At 38.6% G+C, this 26,365-nt stretch overlaps 1 long non-coding RNA gene across 1 annotated transcript; it reads right to left on the bottom strand.

Annotated features, from left to right (window-relative positions):
* Positions 1–744: 744 nt before the first annotated feature.
* Positions 745–7,734, bottom strand: LOC116662203. Its single transcript, XR_004318194.1, has 3 exons — positions 7,725–7,734; positions 7,340–7,341; positions 745–828 (listed from the first exon to the last, which is right to left on the bottom strand). It is a non-coding gene; the product is annotated as an uncharacterized LOC116662203 (long non-coding RNA).
* Between the last annotated feature and the right edge of the window lie 18,631 nt (positions 7,735–26,365).

Raw genomic sequence — 26,365 nt, 5'->3', positions numbered from 1 at the left:
AAGCCAGAAGCTCACAAAAATATACTTTATATGAATTTGTCTCGAAGGTTGGAACATACAGACCTTTTACATCTGTTATTACTCAGTCCTTTGTGTACGGTATTGGATTAATTACTCTTTAATTCACACTGTAGAAAGCTGTCCTTTAGTTCTGACTACAGAGAAGTCTGTCTATTCGTATGCATATGTATATAGAAAATACCGTATTTAACACGAGAAAACCTCAACATCTAACTTCATTTTTGAGGGGGAGAAAACCAACTTTCCAGCACGTGCCAATTAAATTAGCGTGTTAAAAGTTGCAATACACACTGTATACACAGGAGACTATTGTGTCTTGATTAGATAAAATTAGAACAATAAACACTTTTTTGAATTTGTCATATTTTAATGATAGAGTTTTATTTAGTGAAAGCTTGGCATTCTCTGTATTATCACTAATTGCTTTAGTAGCTTTTTTCCCCCTTAGATCTGATGATATTGTTCCCTTATGCTCACGTCTTGGCAGGCTCCTTGGATAGCAAATCTTTCAAGCCCTACCAGACATGGCTTCATTTTTACCCTCTTTCCATTATGTTGGGAGTATTATAAATGAGGTTATTGGCATGTTATCTGTGACTGACTTTTATCCTTGGCTCTCTAGAAACATGAGCTACAGTTAAATACTCAACGCTGCTAATACAATGGAAACGCAAACCGTGGTAGAATGTTCCAGGTTCAATTAACAAAGATAGATTGCTCATGAATTGTGTGCTAGTTCCACACAAGATCTCAGCAACTGTCAAAGATTTTCTTAGAAGAGGGATTCTTCTTTTGAGCATGAAGGCCCTGTGATCTGTGTAGATTCCCCAGCTCCATGGTCACCTCGCTGAGGGCTTCTTTAGAATTGAGGGTCTTTCATGCCATCTCCCATCAACTTCAACCTGAGCTTCACTTGCAGAAAGGCGTGTTTCTCCCGGGCTGGGCTGCTGGCATGATGATGAGTGTTTCTGGGTGTTTACTTGCCAAGGACTGGCACAAAAGAAGGCTTTCCCCTCCCCACTCCCTGAATTGTACTTTCATTTTCTTCTAAAAGTAGTCTTTTCAAAATGCAAAGAGAAAGCATCTTGCTCTGGAATCTGTCAGAAGGAATTCTGCCAGAGCAGAAAATTCCAAGTGTTCTAAGTACAGTGGTGCCCCTGGGAAGAAAGAATGGTTAAACCAGGGCAGTGCCTATGGTAGTAACTGGAAACTGGGCACTTCCTTCCCTCTGCACTCCAAGTCCTGTTGTCACAAGGTGCAAAAATGCCAACATAAATGATGACGTTTTTTTCAGAGCTTGACATGGAGATGAATGCAGATGTGATAGGAAGAATTAACCATTTCCCTCTTTAATCACGAAAAGACTGAATGTGTCCAGGAAGAGAGGGTCCCCATCGCCCCTGGCCCGAAACTTACTAAATGGACCATCTCAACTAGTGAACTTTAAGTCTACATATTCATGAGATCACTAGATGCACTGGAGACAAGATTCTAAGTGAAAACCGCCAAATCAAGATTCTGTATTTTTTAAATTGAAGTATAGTTGATTTACAATGTTGTTAGTTTCTGGTGTACAGCAAAGTGATTCAGTTACACATATAGATCTGTTCTTTTTCATATTCTTTTTCATTATAGATTATGACAAGATAGTTAATATAGTTCCCCGTGCTATACAGTAGGACATTGTTGTTTTATATATAGTAGTTAGTACCTGCAAATCCCAAACTTCTAGCTTATCCCTCCCCACCTTTCCCCTTTGGTAACCATAAGTTTGCTTTTCTATGTCTGTGAGCCTGTTTCTGTTTTGTGAATAAGTTTATTTCTGTCACTTTTTTAGATTCCACATATAAGTGATATCATGTGGTATTTGTCTTCGTTTGAGTTCACTTAGTGTGATAATCTCTAGGTCCATCCATGTTGCTGTAAACGGCATTATTTCATTCTTTTTTATGGCTGAGTAGTATTCCCTCATATAAATATACCACATCTTCTTTATCTAGTCATCTGTTGATGGACATTTAAGTTGTTTCCATGTCTTGGCTATTGTAAATGGTGCTGCTATGAACATTGGGGTGCATGTGTCTTTTTGAATTAGTTTTCTCTGGATATATGCCCAGGAGTGGAATTGCTGGATTATATGGGAACCCTATTTTTAGTTTTTTGAGGAATCTCCATACTGTTTTGCATAGTGGCTGCACCAAACTACATTCCCACCAACAGTGTAGGAGGGTTCTCTTTTCTCCACACCCTCTTCAGCATTCAGATTTTGTATTTTTAAATTAAGTTGTTGAGGTTAAGGGAATATAGTGAATTCTTCTTGAGTAACACAAACCTAGAACTTTCTTAAGAAATCGTCTGTTTTTCTACATCTTCTCTATCCCACCATCACTTTTTTTTAGCTAAAGTTGTTTTGAACTTGGACTTGTTGTTGACATCACCTAGGAGACGTGGTCAATCACAGTAAGCCCACCGTCAGTTTCAGATTTAGTACGTCTGGAGTGGGGCCTCATAATGTCATCTGTAACAAGTTCCCAGGTGATGCAGCCACTGCTGATCTGGGGACCACACTTTGAGAACCACCGAGCTCCAGTCTCACCATACAGTGGTCTCTTGTTCTGTCAGCCTTGCAGAAGATTTCAGCTGATCTGAAAGAAAAATTTCCAATAGGAATCCTCCTTAACCCCTCACCTGATAATTAGAATGAAATGACAAAGTAAAGCAACCAAACCTTACATGATTTTTTCTCCAACCTAAAAATGTATCCAGTGGTTTCCTGAAGAGAAAGGGGACATTTCTCATTCTTCCTCTTCATAGTTTCTTGTAGTTTCTTTCCTCAACAACTGTCTTTCAGAACTCCAATGTTACTGAGGCACTATCCCTCTATAGAAGTTTCCTGAAGAAGAAATCGAAGACTTCTCCCTATAATCTAGGCTAGAGTTGAATCTTGAGATCACATGTTCTCACAGCTGATAATCCTTGAAATGATAATTCAGATATCAACTTTGAATCTAACAAACTGAATTTGAAGTACATTAAATCAGAGTTGCTCAGCCTTGGCACTGTTGACATTTAGGGCTGGTAATTCTCTGACATGAGAGGTTGTCCACGGCATGGCAGGACTGTGTGGTGGCATCCCTGGTCCTGGTCTCCACTCATCAGGTGCCAGTGGACCTCCATCCCAGCTATCACAACCAAGCATGTTCCAAACAGCGTCAGATGTCCCCTCCAAGGTAAAATCACTCCTGGTTGAGAACCACTAAGTTAAATCATTCACAAAGTCATTGAAGTGTAGAAAAGAAAGAGAAGGTACTTTCATAAGGACGTGCTACTGTAACTCAGTTGAACTTCACTTTCAGTGCAAATCTTCATATACTCTCTACTGCATCTTGACCCTTTGCCTCATCGACTCAATGATCCTGACATTTACTCTTTCTTTTTCTGTCCCAGAAGGGAAATACATGAAAAGAGAAGAAAACCACAATTTAAATACAGTGTTATTTTATTTGGGGCCACTTGAAAGAGGCATGGCCTGAATTCCTAAGCTCCTAATATTGTATATGGGATCAGTATGGTTGGGAGTGTTTAAATCACGTTTCACATCACGTACAGCTCGATGTGTTTTATTAATTTATAATTATTGGAGCGGTTTGTTGGACTTTAATAGTCATTGTAAAAGCTCAAACATCACAGGAGCTTGAAAGAGGTCCATTAATAATTTGAAACTTGTCAGACCATTCTGGGCATAGACTGAGCTCTGAAGTTCCTCTCGCTAATTTAATAGTTACTTGGGGGCTTTCTACTTACGACGATACAGAAAACTCTCGTTAATGGACTGTCACTTTCCTTGACAAGAAGACTTGTTCATCCTGGCTTCTTAGACGGTCATGAAAATAGCTCATTAACACACTAGAGAGTCTGACATAAGGTAGGAAGGGCGTTGAAAGATTGTTCTGCGTAACCCATGTGCTTTCGTCTCTCCACTGCTTTGGGCCTGGGTCAGGGAGTGGAGGTGTGGGGAAGAGGTGCCACAGAATCGTCACTGAGGGGGAGAAAAGAGGAAGAGCTACTTAATGAGTTGAGCAGTCACCCGGAAGTTGGGGACATGGCTGGTTTGTCTCCCACAGTTAGGGTGACAATATTTCCGGAGTACAATCAAGGCACATGGTTACTTCTGGATGTGAAAAGCATCTGGCAAAGGGAGATTGGAAGCCGACCTATTAGAATTTTCCATGATATTTATGCGGATTGCATAAGAGGGCAAAAGAGGAGAATATAGAAAATCATTACTCTCCCACACATGGCTACTGTGATCGGAGACTGGGTGTCCAATGCCTGAGAGTGATCAGTGATGGATCAGTGTTTGGTGGGGGGCGAGGAATAGAAGGAAGAAGAAGAGGAGGAAAGAAGGAAGGAAATTCAGAAAAATGCCCTGTTCTCCTCCAAAGTAGGGAATGGCCTGGCTAGAAACTCTTAAATAACTCTGATACAGTTGGTGAGATGGCAAGTAAATAGAAGTTTTAAGGAAAGTACTTCATCATCTGTATAGAAACACCCATAAAAATATATATCCTATTACCAATCAGTCCTACTTCTAGGAATTTATCCCAAGGAAGTAACTGGGCAAATTGCTAACATGAATATGAACTGATGTTGGTAGTAGGAATCCATATTAGAGCCAAAAGACTGTAAACCATCTAAAGGGCCAACGAAAGTGGATTGGCTGAAATCATGTAAGGTTGTATACACAGCCATACAGTGAAATATTACATAGCAGTTAAAAATGATAATGATACTATAAAAGGACAGATTATGAGTGGTATATGTAGAATAATCTCACTTTAAAATATTTTTATATTTAAATGGAAAAGCTCTGGAAGTTTACACAATAAATTGCTACCAGTGATTGGAAGGTGGGCTACCTCCTAAGTTGTTTTGATTTACTTCCTTGGGTTTTCTAGTAGTTCAACAATGACTGTGAATTACTTGAGTAAAAAAAAACCCCAGTATTTTAAAACTAATTCAGTGTGTGTCCACCTCATCCATTTATCCTCATCACTGATGGGTTAACCAGTTAATATAGTAACAGCCTTTTCTCAAGAGTCATTCGAAGGGACTCATGCGTTTGTTAGCTATGTTATTTCACTATACACAGGTTTTGATCTCAAAGACATGATTGTTGCCTAATAATTAATATACTTATTAATTTATGTAATGTATTAATTAAAACTATAAAATACAATCTTATCACTCTAAACAGGGAAAAGCTGGGCTGCTGCTTATTTTGGTGTAACTTCTGGGCCAAATCAAATCAGCAGGCGCATAAAATCGGTCATGCACTTCTATAAGGGAGAAATCGTGGATGGCCGCTTTCTTCTAAAGGACAGAGCTGAAAACCCTAGCTCCCGTAGCCACCTAAACCCTTTGCTGGCATACAGCTTTGGCTGCCTCTCGACCACCCCATCAGTGAGCCCCACCTAAATTTCCTGCCCTAGGAATTCTGTCTTTGCCAGCAGTGAGTTCCCACACCTGTAATAACAATTGACCATGAATGTTGGACCGCCAGGTAGCTTCTTTCCCCCAGAGGACTCCAGACATATAATCTTTCCCAATGGTTAGACCCATAAATTCAGGGCAGTTAAATTGCGTTGTCTCATTTAGAAGTGAAAAATCACTTAAAAAAAAAAAAAGAATCTGCTGTCTTCCTCTCTTCTCACATCCCACATACACTCCCTCCTCCAACCTTCTCCAGACTTTCTGACTTTATCACTTCCTTTCCTGAAGTATGTCTTTTGAATAAAAATCATCTTTGCAGTTAAAAGATGAATGTACTAACGAACAAAATAAGGAAGGTTTACCTGGCTCTTAGAATCTGTCACAAGAGGATTACAGCTTCCAAAATGGCATGCCATCTGAAAATGTAGAGGGTTCCAAAGAAGGGACCCCGGGATAGTTAATAAATAGCATGTGAATTCTGTACCATGTAAGTGAATCCACTTGTATAAATTCGGACTGGAGTTTAAATTTCAGTGGGTGACAACTATGATGGTGGTCAGAATTTGCTAACTGCTTCTGGCTGCCTTCACTCAAATAATTTTCCTCTACTTTCAGAAACTTGTCAAGTCACCAAATTCTTTCTTAGACAAATGAGCCAGAAAGGGCAAAACTCGCCTAACCCGCCTGCAGCCTGCTGTTCCCTCTCCCCGATATTAAAAGATTCTGAACTCTGTGATATCAACCATGCAGTTCATTGCTCACATGATACTTGTAATGCTGGAAAAGGAAAGATACTGTCAGCCAACAACTTCTTTCTATTTTGTGACGCCAATGACTGAACTATCTTTTAGGTTATTGTTATTGTTGAAAATCAATGCAGTCAATCACTTAATTGTTGGACAGTGTTGGTTTTTAGACAGTGTCAGTTTTTAGGTTAAAAACTTCTTGAGAACTCACATCAAAGAGTGCTAGAGGTCAGAATATTAAAGATTTTTAATTACCTCAAAATAACTCCCTTTGAATGATTTTATTCCATTAAGTATTTCCCCATCCAATTTATTGGAGGGTTCCTCAGCAGGACACAGCTAACTTCTTACAAAGGATATGTTCTCAGAAAGCTAAGTCTTAAGGTTGGACCTTAAGAAACGGCCATTTTTGCCGGTGAGAATGGTTGGATGTTGACAATTTCGTACTGTTCAAAGTCAATATGTGAAAATAATTTTTATAAATCAAAATTTTTTTCTGGGCTCCAGGGAAAAGTCACTGTTAAATACATTTTATAGTGAATGTTGAGGTAAAAAGAGTGGTATCCTTTTTAAATGTAATGACGAATTTAGCCTTCTGCTTCTGTGTTCTGCTTGCTTAAAGCAGGGCATACCCATTGTCTGAGAAACATAAATGGAGAAGGGAAAAGCTAGTGTTGTTTCTCTCTTCACAGTGAGGCTTGTAGGTTCTCACTCCAAAAATACTACCAGGATTGCTTTGGAAAAGTCAGTCTCTTTAGTTGCACTTTCTTGTTTCTCCCAAGAATTTCTGTTTTCTAATAGAAGTCAAGCAGCCTAACGGGAAATGAACCAGTGTGTGCTTTAGCTCAGAGACTGGGGCCCTCTCTTCAACGCTCCTTTTCTCTCTGACCAGCTAACCATCTTCCTCTGCCCCAAACCCCCATGAAGCTTGGAATAAACTGCTTTGTATCCTGAATCGTGCAGAGTGCACCCTGACTACTTAAGAATAGGAATTACTTTGTCGTCATTCAGCTAATTCTTTTTTTAACCTCACTGGATTAAAAAAAAAAAAAACACAAATTATTTATACATGTGTGAACCACTAGCCCACATTTCACTCCCCTAAAATAAAATTAGTTTCATAGAATAGACATTTTAAATAATGAATAAATGTTAATATCTTGGCAGGCAATGCCCAGACATTCATTTTTATGATTTGAATAAATCCTAAAAAAAATAGAACCTAAGATATTCATCTGTATCAGTAAAATGACCAGATAATTTCTACTAGCCATTTTCCCATTAGCTGATTTATGATTATATCTCTTTATTCACTAGTAAGGTCTTGACATTGAAAGATTCATTCACATAGCGCTAGCAACGCGCTGCATTTATTTAAACCACACTTGGCTAGTGGTATATAAATAATCTCCCCCAAACCATATTGATTTCCCAAAGGGAATATTAAATGCTAAATAACTTCACAGATTGGAAGCAGTCCTGTCTCTGCCTTCATTTTTGATATAATCAAAAATGATGACATTGTAGCTAGCTTATTTTTAATAATTCACACATTGAGAGCAAAAGAAAATATTACACCATTGCTGGGGGACGTGAACTTATACTACATAGCACATTCGCATTTCTTTAACGAATGATAACGGATTGACCACATCAGGACTTCTGCCAGGTATTAAGAACGTGTCTATTCATAATGAGGCTATAAATTAGCATAGTGTATTATTCTTCAGATAGCAGATACATACATAGCTCAAAGTCTTTGGGAAGAATGTAGCTTACATGTCTTTCGTGAGTCCCCACAGAATCTTTATAAAGTAGATAATATCCTGATTTTGTAAGTCAGAAAATGAGACAATGTACAGCTCTTGGGCAATGAAAATGATTTTGACTAGATTGGCAAAGCTTGACTGTGTACGTTCACTAAACAGTTCTCCTTACCCTCCAGACACATTTCCTAGCCCCCTTTTATCTAGCCATAGTTACGTACCCGAGTTCTTCCCGATAGAGAATCAGAATTCTAGTCCCAGTTTGTAAAAACCTCCATTGCGATCCGCACACTCTCGTTTCCCTTTTCAATGGTGAAAGAGAATTCCAGATATCTAAAGAAAGGCAGAACTGTGAGGTTGTCGAAGCCTGGGTCCCTAAGTCTCAGTGCAGACGGGAGCATCCCAGAAGACCTGACAGAGGAGGATCATCCATGTGGCTCTGCTGTGGGAACAAGAACTAAGTTTTCACCGTGTGATTTTGAGATTGCACTGGTTAACCTACCAGGGCTAATACCACCGGCAACCTGAAAATACTGTGATAAACCTGAAATGTTGAATCTAACAGCCCTGATTCTAGCCTCCCCCTCGGGGCTTTCCTCACCTGCCCAGTTGTAGAACTACAGTCAACCCCAACTATAATGTGAGTCACTACTGTGTCTTTATGTCCCTTTCAATTCTGGGGGGAAACATTGTGATTAATTTAAGGGATAATCTGTTTCACGTAAGTTGACTCTGAAACATATTTCTGTAGAGCAAATCTTACTGACTTCCTTGTCCAAACTAGAGATAGTTCCACCAAGAAAGCCTTCACTAGAGTAATGTGAGACTTTTTGGTGAGATGGTAGCTACATGTCGGGCCCTACATTATGGCAGATGATTTGGGTTTTTTTGTTTGTTTTTTAAAGGGAAACTGTGTCTTAAAGGGGCCTTGGGCTTAGTAGGAATTTCCCAGTTCCTTAAGCACAAGGCTCTTAATATGGTACTCAGAGAGCAGTGGTTCTTATTCACGGCAGTTTCCTCCCCAGAGGAATTCCTGGCAATTCCTGGAGACATTTTTGACTGTCACAACCTGATACCTAATGGGTGGTGACCAGGGACACTGCCCAATGTGGTACAGTGCACAGGACAGCTCTCCATAGCAGAGAACTGTCCAGCTGTAAATGTCGACAGCCCTGAGGTTAAGAAACCCTAGGCTGAGTTGCGAGCTTCATGAGGTCAAGGGCCGTGTCTGTGTTACTGCATCTTCAAGTCACAAAGGGCTTGAAATATAGTGAGTACTTAGTAAAATTTGTTCAGTTATTTAATGGGCTGAGCCCCTCCCAGTCAGCAAAGTGGCAGTAGGTAAAGCAAGATTTGGCTTTGGAACCTTAGCTCTACTGCTCAGTAGGAATGTGTATTGAGCAAGTTACTCTACCTTTTTAGGTCTGGGTCTCTTCATCTGTGAACTAGGGGTCATAACAGTACCAATTTCATGGAGCTGTTGTAAAGATTAAGTGAGATAAAGCATGTAGAATGCTCAGCACAGTGGCTGAGATGCTTTTGATAAATACTAACTTTCATTATCGTTAAGAGGAAAGAAACCAATGTTTCCTGGACTTGTGTCATGTGCCAGGTACAGAGTTAAGGACGTACACCATCTCATTCAGTCTTCTTGACAATATCTGTGGAGTAGGACTGTTTGTTTCCATTTCACAGAAGAGGCAACTGGGTTTTAAAGATGTCAAGCATCCCACCCAAGATCAGAGATATTAAGAGGCATAAACTGTGGGAATCGTAAGACTCCAAAGCCCAGCTTCCCTCCATCAAAACACACTGATTTCTTTATGAAACCCCTGAACCTCACTACCTTCTGTACAATCAAAGGGTGTAAAGCCAGTCCCTTTTAAGTGGTATTGACAATGTTTATTGAGCTAGGTGGCAATAGCCCCCTTTCCAGAGCTTTCATGTAATGTGTAATGAACTCTGGCCAGCACTTTAGTGGGTTATAAAATCATCGATCCTATATTGTACCATTCCATGAAAGTCAAAGTTGCAAATATTAGGTTTACTGGAAAGGAGAAATACCTATATTCATCTGTAACTTTCTGCCTTCCCTGTTTCGTATGCTGGATCCTAAGCTTATTACAATCACACACTGTATTCTACTACTTCTGTGGTCATTCCTCACTCAGTGCTCCTAGCAAGGGTAGGATGGATTTCTAAGAGCAAACCTACTGCCATACTGCCTGGGAAAAAACCACATTTACTTCCCTAGATACAGTTTTCATAGTTGTCTCAGTTTTTAAGATGCAAAAAAAGGCACCCTGGGGTGCTATAAAACTTAGATTGGCTTCATGCTAATAAAGGGTTTTCATAAAGCCTCAAATTTCCTATTAAAGCTTATCCACCATCAATCTCATACTTAACAAGATAGAGCAAATTTCATTTAACAGTGCTTTGAGAATCAGAACAAAATCAAATCACAAAAGAAAGGAGCCTAGGTGATTATAATCTTTCTTTTTTTTCCTTTCTTTCTCTCATTCTTTGAGTTTAATACTTCTCAACTCATCTTTTTTCAGTAATACTCGTCAGTACAATAGTGTGTAGATTCTATTGTTACTTTTACTGATACACACATGCTATGTCAGCTTGATAGAGCTTTGCTGACTTCCCAAAAGCAAATCACAACAACCTTTAGAAGGTTCTGGAGGCTCATAAAGACTAGAGAGACAAAGCTACCAGTGATGGGACTAGTGGGAAGCCATTTTGAATACAATCGTTTCCTCGGACATGCCGCCAACAACCACAACACTCGGTAGCAATGCAGGGGTCCCTGGGCTCTCATTGAACTGTGTTTTTCTTTAGAAAAAAAAATCAAGAAAACTTTGACTTGCTAAAGGTATGATAAGTGAAGCTTAAAGCTAAATGTGTCTTTAAAGTGTCCTAATTATTTGGAAAGAACTAAGGTATAAACAAAAGATTTTGTAACCACCTCAGAAACCAAGGTGATTGATAGAAAGGTTACAGTGCCTGCTGGACAAGGCACTGGGTGAAGAAAGGGGATGGACTGAGTATTTCACTAGACACTGGTTTTAAAGGGTTCATTTACATCTTCTTTTCCTGTGAAGCTAACACCATATGGTTTTGGTACAATAGGCAATCACTAGTCTAACAACAAAAATTATATTATAAAAGCTCTCCAAAATACATTTAAGCGATGTTTTGGCAGTAGACTTGTTTTAGTGATTTATATTAGGGTAAATCTCATTCCCATTCATCAGAACTTGGAGGTGAAATAAAACTGGCATTTAGTCTTTATGGATTGATTTGAAAAGAAAAAGGAACTCTTTTGAACCCACCAGAGGAAAAGAAGGAATCGTTATGAACAAAGCTTATCTTAGTTTAAGCTCTCTTCTCTCCTTTCTTTTCCTCTTTCCTACCCTTTCTCTCTCCCATCCTCCCTCAAAGGTGAAAATGGTTGGGGTATTGGTCCAAGATGTAATAAAGGAATTTGAAGTAATTGCTTTTAACTGGCTTTCTCAAAGTGACTTATTTCAGATGTCCACACGCTGTAGGTACCATGGTCACATAAGTCGAGGAAACCCTTGAACAAAATTATACAGGTATCTTTGTACAGGACCTTTCAGTGGCTTTATGATGGCCACCTTTCTTGGTTTTATTATGTCCGTAACAGGAAGCATCTCAAGGAAACATACTTCAGAAGCTGCTGCATGTGGCAAAGGTTGTGAGACAAGTGTGTCTACCCTTCAGGGAACTCTTTAGCTTATATGCAGTCCAGACACTGAGGAGGACTCCTTGTGCCCAAGATGGAGATATAATTATAGATTAAGAAGCACGTCATTTTTCAACGAAGATAGCTCCTAAAATACATAATTACACATAGAGAGGAGTATTCTTTATAGTTAGATTAACAATATCATGTTAAAAAAATTTTAAACACCTTTTTGTGGCATGATTCCTGTACAGTAAACTGCACATATTTCAGATGTACAGTTCGATGAGTTTTGATAGATGTATATACCCATGAAAGTACCACCACAATCAAGATAGCTAACACTTCCATCACTCCTCAAGAGGTGCAAATTTTGAATTCCCAGTTGATCCCTTCCCACCCCCTCTCCCCTCTGGTGACAAGAAGTTTGCTCTCTGTGAGTCTGTTTGTTTTGTAGATAAGTTCATTTGTGTCCTTTTTTTTGATTCCACATATAAGTAATATCATACAGTATTTTTGTTTCTCTTTCTGACTGACTTCACTTGGAATGCCAATCTCCAGGTCCATCCATGTTGCTGCAAATGGCATTATTTTATTCCTTTTATGGCTGAGTAGTATTCCATTGCATATATATACACCACACCTTCTTTATCCTGTCATCTGTGGATGGACATGTGGGTTGTTTCCATGTCTTGGCTGTTGTAAATAGTGCTGCTGTGAACGTTGGGGTGCATGTGTTTTTCCTAATTATATTTTCCTCTGGTTATATGCCCAGGAGTGGGATTGCTGGATCATAGGGTAAGTCTTTTCAGTTTTTTGAGGAATCTCCATACTGTACTCCGTAGTGGCTGCACCAATTTATATTCCTACCAACAGTGTAAGAGGATTCCTTTTTCTCCACACCCTCTCCAGCATTTATCATTTGTGGACTTTTTAATGATGGACATTCTGACTGGTGTGAGGTGGTATCTCACTGTAGTTTTGATTTGCGTTTCTCTAACAATTAGTGATGTGAGGCATCTTTTCATGTGCTTATTGGCCACCTGGATGTCTTCTTTGGAGAGATGTCTGTTTCGGTCTTCTGCCCATTTTTTATTTGAGTTACTTGTTTTTTTGATACTAAGCTGTAAGAGATGTTTGTATATTTTGGAAATTACTCCCTTGTCAGTCGCATCATTTACAAACTTTCTCCCATTCTGTACGTTGTTTTTTCATTGTGTTTATGGTTTCCTTTGCTGTGCAAAAGCTTTTAAGTTTAATTAGATTCCATTTGTTTATTTTTGCTTTTATTTCCATTACTTTAGGAGCTGGTTTGAAAAAAGTATTGCCGTGATTTATGTCAAAGAGTGTTCTACCTATGTTTTCCTCTAGGAGTTTTACAGTATCTGGTTTTACATTTAGGTCTTCAATCCATTTTGAGTTTATTTTTGTATATGGTGTTACAGAAAGTTCTAATTTCAGTCTTTTACGAGTAGCTGTCCAGTTTTCCCAGCATCACTTACTGAGAGACTGTCTTTTCTCCCTTGTATACTCTTGCCTCCTTTGTTGTGGATTAATTGACCATAAGTGCGTGGGTTTATATGTGGACTTTGTATCCTGTTCCGTTGATCTATGTGTCTGTTTTTGTGCCAGTACCATACTGTTTTGATTACTGTAGCTTTGTAGTATAGTCTGAAGTCAGGGAGCATGATTTCCCCAGCTCTGTTCTCCTTTTTCAAGGCTGTTCTGGCTATTCGGGGTCTTTTGTGTTTCCATACAAATTTTAACATTTTTTTTGTTCCAGCTCTGTGGACTATGTCATTAGTAATTTGATAAGGATAGTATTGAATCTGTATATTGCCTTGGGTAGTATGGCCATTTTAACAATGCTGATTTTTCCAATGCCGTAACACAGTATACATTTCCATCTGTTTATGTCATCTTGAGTTTCTTTCATCAGTGTCTTACAGTTTGCAGAGTACAGTGTCCTTTGCCTCCTTGGGTAGGTTTATTCCCAGGTATTTTATTCTTTGTTGGTGTGATGGTTAATGGAATTGTTTCCTTAATTCATTTTTCTACTATTTCGTTGTTAGTGTATAGAAATGCAACTGATTTCTGTATATTAATTTTGTATCCTGCAACATTACCAAATTCATTCATGAGCTCTAATAGTTTTCTGGTTGCTTCTTTAGGGTTTCCATGTATAGTATCATGTCATCTGCAAGCAGTGACAGTTTTACTTTTTCTTTTCTGATTTGGAATCCTTTCATTTCTTTTTCTTCTCTGACTGCTATGGCTAAGACTTCCAAAACTGTGTTGAATAAAAGTGACAAGAGTGTTCCTGATCTTAGAGGAAATGCTTTCAGCTTTTTATTATTAAGTATAATGTTAGCTGTCTTGTTCCTGATCTTAGAGGAAATGCTTGCATCCCTGGGATGAATCCCACTTGATCATGGTGTATGATCCTTTTGATGCATTGTTGGAGTCAATTTGCTAGCATTTCATTGAGGATTTTTGCATCTATATTCATAAGTGATATTGGCCTGTAGTTTTCTTTTTCTGTGATATCTTTGTCTGATTTTGGTATCAGGGTGATCGAGGCCACATCTTATTTTGCAAATTGTCTATCACCTTTATTTTATGTTGCCAAAAGAATGTATTAAACACTACCTTTAATGGCTAAAAATACTGTCTCTAGATATAATGAACTTATGTGAACAATTAATTCACATTAATTGTTTGGATATTGCAAACTATACCATTTTAGCATGAATAGTAAAAGTAGTCAAAGATTAAAGATGCTGATGGTGTTATTTTCAATTACTTTCCCTCCTTGAATCCCAGTATATTTTGTGCTTGCTCTAGGAACCCTACTGTCGTGACAAGATTTCAGCTAAAATATCTGTGTGCTACTAAATTGTGTTGTTTGTTACGTTAGTCAGCTTGGGCTGCGATAACAATACCACAGACTGGGTGACTTAAACAACAGAACTTCATTTTCTCACAGTCCTGGACGCTGGAAAGTCCAAGATCAAGGTGCCGGCTGGTTGGGTTTCTGGTGAAGCCTGTCTTGTTGGCTTTCAGACTGCTGGCCTACTCATTGTGTCCTCACATGGCCTTTCCTCAGTGCCTGCACGTGGAAAGAGAGCAAGCCTTCTGGTGTCTCTTCTTATACGGGCACTAATCCTATTGGGTCAGGGCCCCACTGTTATGACCTCATTTAACCTTGTTTACTTCATAAGGAACTCATCCACAAATACATTCAAGTTAGGGGTTAAGTCTCAATATATGAATTTTGGGGAGGCATAGATATTCAGTCCGTAACATTCATTAACTGCAGGAAAGAGTATACTGTCCAGTAGAATTTTTGATAGCAATAAAAGAAATTTCCTGGTGGTTAAGTGAATGTTGGGATAGAATTTGTGTTGGTGCAAACCTGAGTTTGCTTTCAAAAAAAAATGAAATGGTATTTATTCAGCTTAGTCATGGATTCTGAGTATGGTGTGTACTTAAGGCAAATAAGATACCTAAAATAAATCCTGATGTATATATGATTTAAATTATTTAAAATAACTTTTCACGTGGAGCTTCTTCACTTTAATAAAATTGTTCATCATACTCAGTTTGAAGAAAATATATGTTTCTGAGCAGATTCTCCACCATTTTTGGAGACTTGCTCTAATAAACATTCTATTCAGAAAAGCAATTTCAACTTAAGACTCTTGACAGCTTCGTTTTCAGGCTAGTCAGCTAGGATGAAAATTGAGCTGCCCAAAGAGAGTTGGCAAAATAGTTTACTTGATATAATTAAAAAGGGGGAAATTTCTAAACCACAGTTGTCTTCAATGCTAATGTGAACAACCAAATGTTATTTCCAGTAGAATTTTTTTTCTAATTTCCTCATTCTTGGCAAGTTGGTACAGCTTTGTGCAGTTGGGAATCAGAACGCTTTTCCTCGAGATAGAAATGTTCTTTATGTTAAACACATAGTGGTATAATTGTCCTGTACATTCACCACATGCATTCAGGGGTTGAAACCCAAGTCCAATAATTCTAAATTTGAACACTTAGCTTTACCCCTTTAATAAAGAAAAATCATAGCAACTGTGTGTCCTTCTGGCCAAATATTTCATGTGGTCAATGTTATTTACTTATACAATTGGAAAATGACTTGATTGCAGCCATGTTGAAAATCTTTGCTAAGGTATGAGCTTTTCTCATATTGGATTTTTCCTTACGAGAATAGGTAACTTCATTTTGTGATTTTATTTGGTTCTGCTCAGTGACACAATCTGGCTTAGGAGACATACTTGAAGAAAAAAAGAAAAAGCAAGGATTTGGATTACAGATCCTTGCCGATGAACTGCTGTAATAAACAATCAGTGTCCGTTGAACTACAGTATTAAAGTTAGTATATATCACGTTGGTATTGGGCACACAAATAAGTAGGTCATTGGTAATTTCCAGATGTTTTACTTTTTTAGCTGCTGCCTCATCCCCTCTACTTTCCCCTCCGTCTTCTTTAAATGAAATAAGTTTAAATTCTGAGCTCCCCAGAGAAACTTTTCTAAGTGCTTCACATCTAATGTACTAATCATGAAATGGCATCATTTGTGCATTTGGGAGGAGACAATGGGAGCCGCAAGGGAGGCTGGGAAGCTGGGGGAGGCCGGCCCCCTGTTTTGTCCCCTTGAGCATGCTAAAAGGGGTATTTGGGCAGACTTTGGCCACTGCCTATTGTGTGTATGTCAAAGTCTTAAACTAAGATGAAGATGCCTTTTGAATGGTTTCACCATTTTTGCACGTCTCCCTGAGTCTTACTTACCAGTCTTGAGATGCAGGTGGAAGTAAAATCCTAAATCTGTTCTGGCTGAGATGTAAGGACTAAGGAGGGGATAACGCTTCAGCACTAACGGGATTCACACTTTGTTAGAAAATAACCTTGTTGCTCTAACCTTTGCTTGCATCAACAGTGGCTGCTTTAGAGTGAGTATTTGCTTTTCTTCTTGCCTGTGAGGTTATATTAATTTCTTTTTCCAGCGTGATGGTCTGCCTGTTCTGGATTTTACATTGGAAAAAAAAAAAAAAAAAAAGGAGTTTCCAGCACTGCATTCTTACTGGGTTGTGTTCAGGCTTGCAAGCCACTCTTTACTTGGCTAAAGACATTTTGTTTTGTTTTCATAATTTCAAAGAAGTTTTTTGCAGCTGGGATTTTAAAATGCTAAAGTCTACAAATTAATTTTCCCCCTGAAGTTGGAAAAGAACATTACCATTGCATATGTAGACTTCAAATCTTCATAGAATAACTTAGTGACCTGTTTTTTTTTTTAATTAGTCAAAAATATTGATTCTCCTTTAATTCTTTCTATCCATGGCCAGTCTAACTCTTTGCTTGACATATCTCAAAGCTGCCTCCTTGTTTCTCTGCTCTACTACTATGTGAGATTTTGCCCCTTAATCTATTACTTGAAATCCCACTTTCCTAAATGTCAATAACTTGTAAAATAATTTTTATGCCAGTTTCTGTACTCACCTTTTCCACAGTCCATGAGCTATAAAATATATTAAAGATAAGGAGAAATATGACAGGTTTTTTTGCTACATCATAGGATAAGTTTACCTTTCAACTGCATCATAGTACAACTTGATTAAAGTCCCGAGCAATCCACTTTAAGTAATCTACATTCAAGGATCTGTCTAAAAACTACACACTGTGGAGAGGGTAGAGCGCATGCCCAGCATACAAAAAGTCCTGGGTTCAATCCCCGGTATCTCCATCAAAAAGTAAATAAGTAAACCTAATTACCTCCTGCTACAAAATAGATAAGTAAATAAAGATAAACATTTTAAAAATAAATCAGGAGATTTAAATAAATAATAAAAGCTGCATGCTGTTAAGTGAAAAGATCTAGGTAGTTCTTTAGCATATTCAAAGAGTTTATTTGTAATCATCTGACTTTTATTATGGACTGTGTGGTGTCCAGACACTGATTTTTGCCTCACAGAGACTGTGTTTGCACAATTGCTGCATGACCTGGCATTTTGATCTGTTCTCCGTCCACATGGGAGGCCTCTTCCAGGTGCCAACATGGAGTCAGGGAGGGAAAAAAGCTTGTTCCTCTCCCTTCTTAGGTTCGGTGACTGCAACCCTACAAAATAAACTGACCAAAGACAGATTAACAGGAGAAAAAGATTTATTTAATAGGCATATGGTGGGGGGGGCTCACAGGAAAACCCCAAAAAGGCTATGAGACCTAGTGGCTTATATACTATTTTAACAAAGTGCTGTAGATTTTGTGGCTGTGTGCCAAGACCATGGAAAAGGGTTTGAGAGTTCTAGGGACAGTAAATTGTGAGAAATAGATGGAGACTACTGGAAGATAAAGATGATGTCAGTAAGATTTATTTATGCAGATTTCAACCAGTGCCATCCACAGGGGTCAGTTGTTTCCTCTTCTTGAGACAGGAGAGTAGAGAGGGGACATCTTCAGAAAGGGAAATGTGTGCCCTGCCTTTGAGCAGATGGAGGGGAGAGAACTTTTTTTGTACCTGCTGTTTCTCAGTTGCCTTTGACTCAAAATAATTATTATGCCAAAGTGACGTATTTTGGGATAGCATATTCATATCCTCTTCAATGGGTGTCTCATTATAGAAGTGAATAGTGGAGACATTGAGGATGTTAATCCCCTCACTAGAAAATGGTACCCCTTACCCTTTCTGAATCACTTTTAGCACAACATTCAGAATAGCACACCCACATCACTTCAGTCTACTTGACTGTTAAATGTGTACTCAGCCAGAATTGTGCTCTTGTCAAGACATAGGTTGTGCATTTTAATGAGATCTCTTTTTGAAAAATTAAGATGGACTATTGTTTACATTTAATATCATTTAAGGGTAAACACCCATTGGTGTTACGAGACTATCTTATTTCTCTGTTTCTTTGGAATGGTTGCAGAGGATGGGGGTAGGACTTGCCGCAACAGAATGTCAGCGTGTGACCAGAGCCTCCTCAGTAAGTGGTCCCTCCAGACGGAGGCTGGAATCTCAGCCTTCGTGACAGGGTCAGGATTCAGTGGAAAGCGCGCTCTCACCAACATCATCCTACTTGTTAGAAGGATGTTTAGAAACACGTGTCATATCTGCATTAGAGCACGTAAGGGTAAGAAACAACCAGGAAAATCCAGATCTATACTTTGAAGTCTATCTCTATAAATACTGTGTTTTTAAGAGGTTACATCAGTGGTCCTTAAGAGGAGGAGGAGGAAGGTGATTCTGATCTCTAGGGAACATTTGGCAGAGTCTTGGAGACATTTTTGCTGGTTATAGCTGGGATGTGGGGGCTGCTACTGGCATCTGCTGAGAGTCCAGAGATGCTGCGAAACATGCTATAAGAGAGGATCATGCAGCCCCAGATATCAGTAGTGCCGCGGTGGAGAAAGGCGCTTCACATCACTGTGCATCGCGTGTCGGTGCACATCCGACCTCTGCCTACCAGCCTTGGCTCCAGAAACAAACCACCATCCCAGGACGCCCGCAGATACCATGCCAGATATTTACAGAGAAACCAAAGCCTTCAATGAATTCATGAGTCTAAGTCTTATGTGTTTTTAAACAAACACACTGAAGCATTAGTAGATACTTGAGCTTTTTTTTTTTTTTTTAATAGACTCAAAGTGGATTTGTCATGGAAAAAAGTCATCCGTGATGAGTGGTCAATGCAGTCCTATATAAATCATCTCCCCCTTTCCCCTTATTTTGAAAGCTCCTGTGAGCTGAGAGACAATTTTCAGCCTTAAATTCCCCTGCTCCAAACTTCTGTTGGTTGCTTTCAGTGTTTCTTTTGGTTTTGTTTGGACTTGTAGTTTGAGTTTAGGGAACATTCCCTGAGGCATTCTGGGATCCTGTCCTTTGAATGTTGATCCTCAGATGGATCATTAAAGAGCCATTAAGAACTGGCTCTGGTGTCCCTTTGTAGAATAAAGTCAGCATTTTCACCCGCTGAGGGCAGCCCTGTTAATCCATTGTTTCTATCTCTTGAAGGAGGTAGCTGATTTTTGTAACTGAAAAGCAAAACCACCTGGTAGAATTCTAAAGTAAATGAAATCTCCAATCTCCCAATTCTTTTCTAAAGGGGATAAATGGTATTGGGAACCTGGGGGTGTCCCTGCACCCTAAGATTCTTGAAATGAAGGGAGGCAGTAGCAAGTGTATAAGCAAGTAAAGATCGATGAGAATTGTTCTAGTAATGACGTCTCAAAAAATTAAAAAAAAAAAACGCTTAGAGGCGGGGAGAGGACGTTCAGTGTTAGTGTGTGTGCATGCTAAGCACAAGGTCCTGGGTTCGATCCCCAGTACCTCCATTTAAATAAGTAAATAAACCTAATAACCTCCCATCCAAAAAAATAAGTGTTTTTTTAAAAACTACTTGGATTGATTATGGACAAACAGCATCCTGTTTGTCCCAGATAACAATTATTAGGTAGGATGTAGTTGGGCAGAATTGTTGATAGAGACCTCATATAGCTGATGTTATTTTTCAATACATCAGTTGTCCTACAAACAAATCCTAATCTAGCTTCCCAGGCCCTCCCTGATCTCGAACAGCACTGTCCAGTAGAAATAGAATTTGAGCTGCATGTGTAATTAAAATTTTTCAGGTAGCAAAATTTAAAAAGCAGGTAAAATTTAATGTAATAATATATTTTATTTAAGCCGGTATATCCAAGTTGTTATCATTTCAACATGTAATCAATGTTTTTAAAATTATGGAGGAGATATTTTACACTGTTTTCATACTGAGTTTTTGAGCTCTAGTAGGTATTTTTACATCTACAGTGTATCTCAGTCAGACTCGCTACATTTCAAGTGATCAGTTGGCCACGTGGAAGTGATGCCGTCCTATTGGATAGCACAGTCTAGCCCTGGCCTGTTTCTCCAACTCCATTTATTTTTTTCACTCTCCCTGGTAAAATTCACATTCCAGCCTTGATGAACTTCCTTCACCTCTATCGCCCCAAGTGTTCTTTCTTATTTCTTGGTCTTTGTACAAATCTCTCCCTGGGATGCTTTCCCTCCTACCTGGCTAGTTCCTACTTATTCTTCGCAAAAGTTGATTCTTCTGGAGAAAAAAAAAACTGTTGGGGAGGAAGAACTTTTCCTCTGCCCTCTTAGATTTGTGACTGGGGGCCTGAGTATTTAAACGGACAAAAGACAGGTTAGCAGGAGAACAGGCAGAAGTAATTTAAATGCTCATTGCGCACACACGGGAGAGCTTGGTGATGAGTAACTTACAGGGGTGATTAAAATTTGGGGCTTATTACCTAACTTAGTAGGGGAAATGGAGTGGGGAGAAAAGGCATCTATGGGAAGAACAAATAGGTCTCTTTTCGAAAGTCAAATGGGTTTTTAAGAGAACTACTGGGAGATTTAAAAAGCTGATGCTAATGTTTGCTTATGCATGACTATGAAACTCCCCCAGACAGGGGATTTATGGTAGGTTTACTCTTGGTCTCTCTGTTAAGAGTAGAAGCCACCGTGAGGAGGGAATTTATGGTAGTCTTCATTTCTTACAAGTTTCTGCTTTTAGTCAAATAAGGGAAGCTCCAAGAAGACTTCTTTCTGCATCTGTTGAATCTCACATGTCATCATCTTAAAATAATCTTTATACCAACTTTGGAGTTCCAAGTGGGTGCTCACAGAACCATGGACGCAGTTAGGTTTTGCTCCTCCATCCTCTAATGTGACTGGTACTTCCCGTTCCATAGTTCTCAATCACTTTCTTATCCTTTCAAGTTGGGTGTTTTCTTTTCCCCAAATAGACGATAACCCCTGGGAAAGCAGGAGCAACTCTGAATTTCCTCTATGTTAATGTGAATTCATTACCAAGGACAGTGGACTGGCACATAAGAGACACTTGATAAATATTTGTTGAATAAATCAACCAAATATAAATAATCTTGGAGGAAAGGAAAAACATCATTTTCTTCTACCCTTCCAAGTTCTTGACTGGGGCCTCTGTAACAAAAGACATATTAACAAGAGAAAAGCATACTCATTTATTTAACAAAAATTTTGCATGACACAAGAGCTTTCATAAAGAAGTGAAGCCCCAAAGAGTGGTTAAACCTGAGTGTTCTTACGCTAGGTTTGATGAAGAGCTACAGATGCATTTTAGCAATAAAAACCAATGAAGTAACGCTACATGTTACAACATGGATGGTTCTCATAAACAGTTTGTTTAGTGGAAGAAGCACACTCAGAAGACCACATATTGTGTGACTCCATTTATAGGAAGTATCCAGAAAAGATACACCTATAGAAACGGGAAGGAGTTGCCTGGGGCTGGAGGTAGGATTGTGGATAAACTGTAAGTAACCACAGGGGTCTTGTTGGGTTGATGGGAATACTCTAAAACTGACTTTTGGTGCTGGTTGCAGAACTTGGCAAATTTACTAAAAGTCATTTAAAATGGATGAATTTGATGATATGTAAACTGTACCTCACAAGAGTTAAAGATTAAAAAATAATACTTTTTGAAAGACATTAGGTAAAAATGTATACATATCCAGTATGAACTCAACTTGTTGAATGTTATTTCTGTGGTCTATCTATAAATGTGTGCATCAAACTGCTAATAGTGGTTATCACTTCATTTTTGAACTCTAGGTGACTTTTATCTTAGATTTTTTTAATGGTGGTACTGGGGATTGAGTCCAGGACCTTGCATATGTTCTACCACTGAGCTGTACCCCCACCCCCTTAGATTTTTAAAATATCCAAAATTCCCTCTGAGCATTTATTACTTAAAACAATTAACTTACAAACTAAAAAAAGAAACCAAAAAAACAAACTCTTTAGAAAGATGAATGATTGACCCTTTGAATGAATAAAGTCTGTATGTTGCTGGGGAAGGGGGGTGTATGTGCCTGTGATTCAAGTGAATAATGATCCAGTTCCAAAAAGGAGGATGGAAGACCCTAGCTTCCAAAGACAAGATGAACTGTGTTTATTCAGGATGTTAATGATTTTGTCATTAAGAGTTGACAGTGGAACTCTTTTTACTTCTAGAGAATCAGGGCTGAGTTCATCCATGCATTCTTTTAGAGGAGTGACCTCTCAAGGGATGAAGTAAGAAAGAGCTCTAGCATAAAGTACTAGAGATTTCCACTGGGGTCAAGTAAAAGGAAATGACTACAACTGAACACAAGCAGGACAAAGCTTAGCAACAGCTGATTACTATTAAACCAGGTTATGAGTTTGGTTAAAACTATACTTTTTCTAGTGTCATGAAAATGACTCATTCCTTAAGGACTATTTGATTAATGCAGCTTAATTCAATGCCCCCAACACTATTGCTGTCTCGCCACAAAGGGAAACTCTACATTCAAATTTGTCCGTGTATCATTTCTAACATCTTGGTTGAACAGCACTTTCAAAGTATTGGTTGTATGAGAAGTTAATAATTTTGCTTCCAAGAATGTTACATTTTCATATATTTTTAAAATATTAACATTCAGGAAAAAGGTGTGATAATGTAACATGATACCTTACATGCACACCATAATTTTTCTCTTCTGATATCCTGGTCCCCTTTGAACTATAGCCTACTATTTCAGTGATTAAAATCTGAATTTATTATTGTTACTCTCACCAGTGACTAATTTGGAGACAGATTATTGTACTGAGGTATCTTCTTATTTTTTTTAATAATTGTATTTTATGTGGCTGGTGTTTTTCTGTTATCACACAGGAAAGAGAAAGTCCCTATTTTTACATCCTTTCAGTACTTTAAATACTTGACATCAATTAAATGCTTCCAGATAGCTAACCAATACGTTCTTCCTATAGCAGAAAAAGTAAAAAGTGCTTTGGCAGGGAGCATTCTAATTAGCTTTCAATTATCTTTAAAAAAAAATTAGGTCATCCTCTCTGACAATCAACTCAGATTATTGTCCTCTGAGGTTCATTTTGAAATACCTTTTAATTTTCTCTGAACATTCATTAAAAGAATATTATAAACTCACATCTTAAAAAAGTGAAATTGTAATCTCATCACAGAAATATAACCAATGTTCACATTTTGATGTAGCTTCTCTTCAAATGCGGTCAGTATAGACACAAACATAAAACCTAATACGTTTCTGTATAACGATTTATTCAGCAAACGTTCACTGAGTGTCAGTTGTGTGCCAGTGCTGTTTGTACTGGATGCGTCATACTGGCTGTTGTGTCAACCCAGCTTTCACTATCATTGGAATGTTTTCCATGTCAGTAAGTTTATTCCTGCTGTATCATTTTAGTGATTGCATAATTATGACAAATTTTACTTTCCAAAATGAAGAACACAACCTTTCCACCACTCCCCTCTCTTTCTAAACCTTGTCATGCCCTACCAAGAGGTAGAATTTCTGTCCCCTTACCATGAACTTGGGTGAAGTTTTATGACTAACCTCAATCCCCCAGATGTGATGCCATATGATTTCCAAGAGAGGTCATAAAAGGTGATATGATGTCTGTCTAGCTCTCCCTGGGGACACTCAACCTTGGAACTCACCATCACATTGTAAGGAAGCCCATGCCGCATAGGAAAGGCTCTACGTAGGTGTTCTAGCCAACAGCCTCAGCTGAGGTCTCTGACAACAGCGGGTATCACCTGCCAGCCATGTAATAAGTAAGTCTTCAGGAGACTCCAGCCTTCAAACCACAGCAGCTGATGGCAAGTAGAGAAGAGGCAGCTGTCCACACTGAACCCTACCAAAATCACAGATTTGTGAGCGCAACGCATGTGGCTTGTTTTAAGCCACTAACTTTGTGGATGGTATGTTAACACAGCAGTAGATTACAGGAATAGCAGTATTCCTTTAAAATGACTGTACCACAACGTTTGTAGCCAATTTCTTATTTTGGGACATTTGGTACTAGTATTTTGATGTTGTTGCTTTGCTAGTATAAACATCACTTGTATGTATATCTCAGAACACAGTGAATGTTATGTGTAGCCTGATTTCCTCAATATTATTTCCCAAAAGTAGAGGTGTAGGTCGAATGATATGCATATTTTAGGGGCTTTTGATGCAAGTTTGGGGCAGTTCACTTTCTAGAGGCTCACAGGTACGGCTGGTTTAGAAATACTTAAACTTAAAATACTTTGACAAAATCAATGCCTAGAAATTTGGTAATTGAAAAGGAAAGATCATTGAGTATAGGGAAAACCACGGGTACTTCTATTGAAAAGAAGTTCTCTGGCTTTTAAGTTAAAATAATATATTCAAATATTTAAAATAAGAAGGAAAAGTGATTATGCAAACATGAATTTTGAGGGTGAGAGTCTCTTAGTTGAATCTGAGCACATACTTGTCACCTATAATCCTCAGATGGCTCTCAAATAGTCACTTAATATGCCATACTTCATAGAATTTTAACTACTAGAACTTAAAAATATCTTCAAGTCTAGCAATTTCTAGAGCTTTCTGAAGACCAAATAATTCTACTGCAGTCTGAAGACCTTGTCCTGAGCGGGGTTTTAGCTCTGAGTTAATGTTGTCAGATGATCAGACGCAGTGGCTTGACTGGTTGTGCAGATCAGACGAGAGCTAAGAGTTATCCTGTGACCATGGCTGATATAATTATTACCTAAAAATATTAAGTGAAGAAAAGTTTCAAGGCAGTGTTTTCCTGTTCCGTGCTGCAATTTTTTTTTTAATGTCTTGGCTATTATCAGTTGTCTTTACTCATTTTGTGTGTGTGTTACCAATCACCTTCTAGCATAATAATATTAATAATAAATCTTAGGTTGATATTATAGTTTGAAGTTTACAAGGTGCTTCTATATTTGTTTGATTGTTTTATTTAATCTTCAGAACAAAACCAGGGGTCATCACTTTGTCGACAATGGAAACAAGTCCAGGGAAGTTAAGTAACCAGAGAGACAACTAAGATTTGAACACAAGTCTTCTGATCTCAACTTAACATCTTTTAAAGTAGAAACCAGGGACATCTCCTCCATCTTTTTAAGACCGTCTCTTACATTATGCTCAAGATCATCTCATCACACAGAGTAGGGGTAAGCAAATTCTTTCTGTAAAGGGTCAGATAGTAAACACTTTCAGCTTTGTAGGCCATTCAGTCCAGTAGTGCAACTTAGCTCTGCCACTGTAGCAGGAAATCAGCCATGGACAATGTGCCGTGAGTGGGCATGGCTGTGTTCTAATAAAACTTTATTGACGAAAAGACACAGAAGGCCTTTTTGGTCCTTAGGCCATACAGCTGATCCCCAACTTAAATAGTCTTTCGATTTTCTGATAGTGAAAAAGCTATACGCATTCAAGTAGAAACTGTACTTCAAGTTTGGAATTTTGATCCTTTTCCCAGGCAAGCGATCCCCAGTCCGCTCCTGTCTCATGATGTGGAGCAGCCACAGCTCCCGGCCAGTCACATGATTATTAGGACCATTCTCTACACAGACTGCCATTCTGTTTTTCACCTGCAGTACAGTGTTCCATAAATTACATGAGATAGTCAACACTTTATTATAATGTAGGCTTTGTGTGAGAGGATTTTGCCCAGCTGTGGGCTAATGGAAGTCTTCTGAGCATGGGTAAGGTAGGCGAGGCTGAGCTGTGATGTTCGGTAAATCAGGTGTGTCC

The sequence above is a fragment of the Camelus ferus genome, chromosome X (genome assembly GCF_009834535.1).
Source record: "Camelus ferus isolate YT-003-E chromosome X, BCGSAC_Cfer_1.0, whole genome shotgun sequence".
Classification (NCBI taxonomy): domain Eukaryota; kingdom Metazoa; phylum Chordata; class Mammalia; order Artiodactyla; family Camelidae; genus Camelus; species Camelus ferus.
Note: the sequence above shows the minus strand (reverse complement) of the source record. Positions and strands in the feature narration are given on the sequence as shown.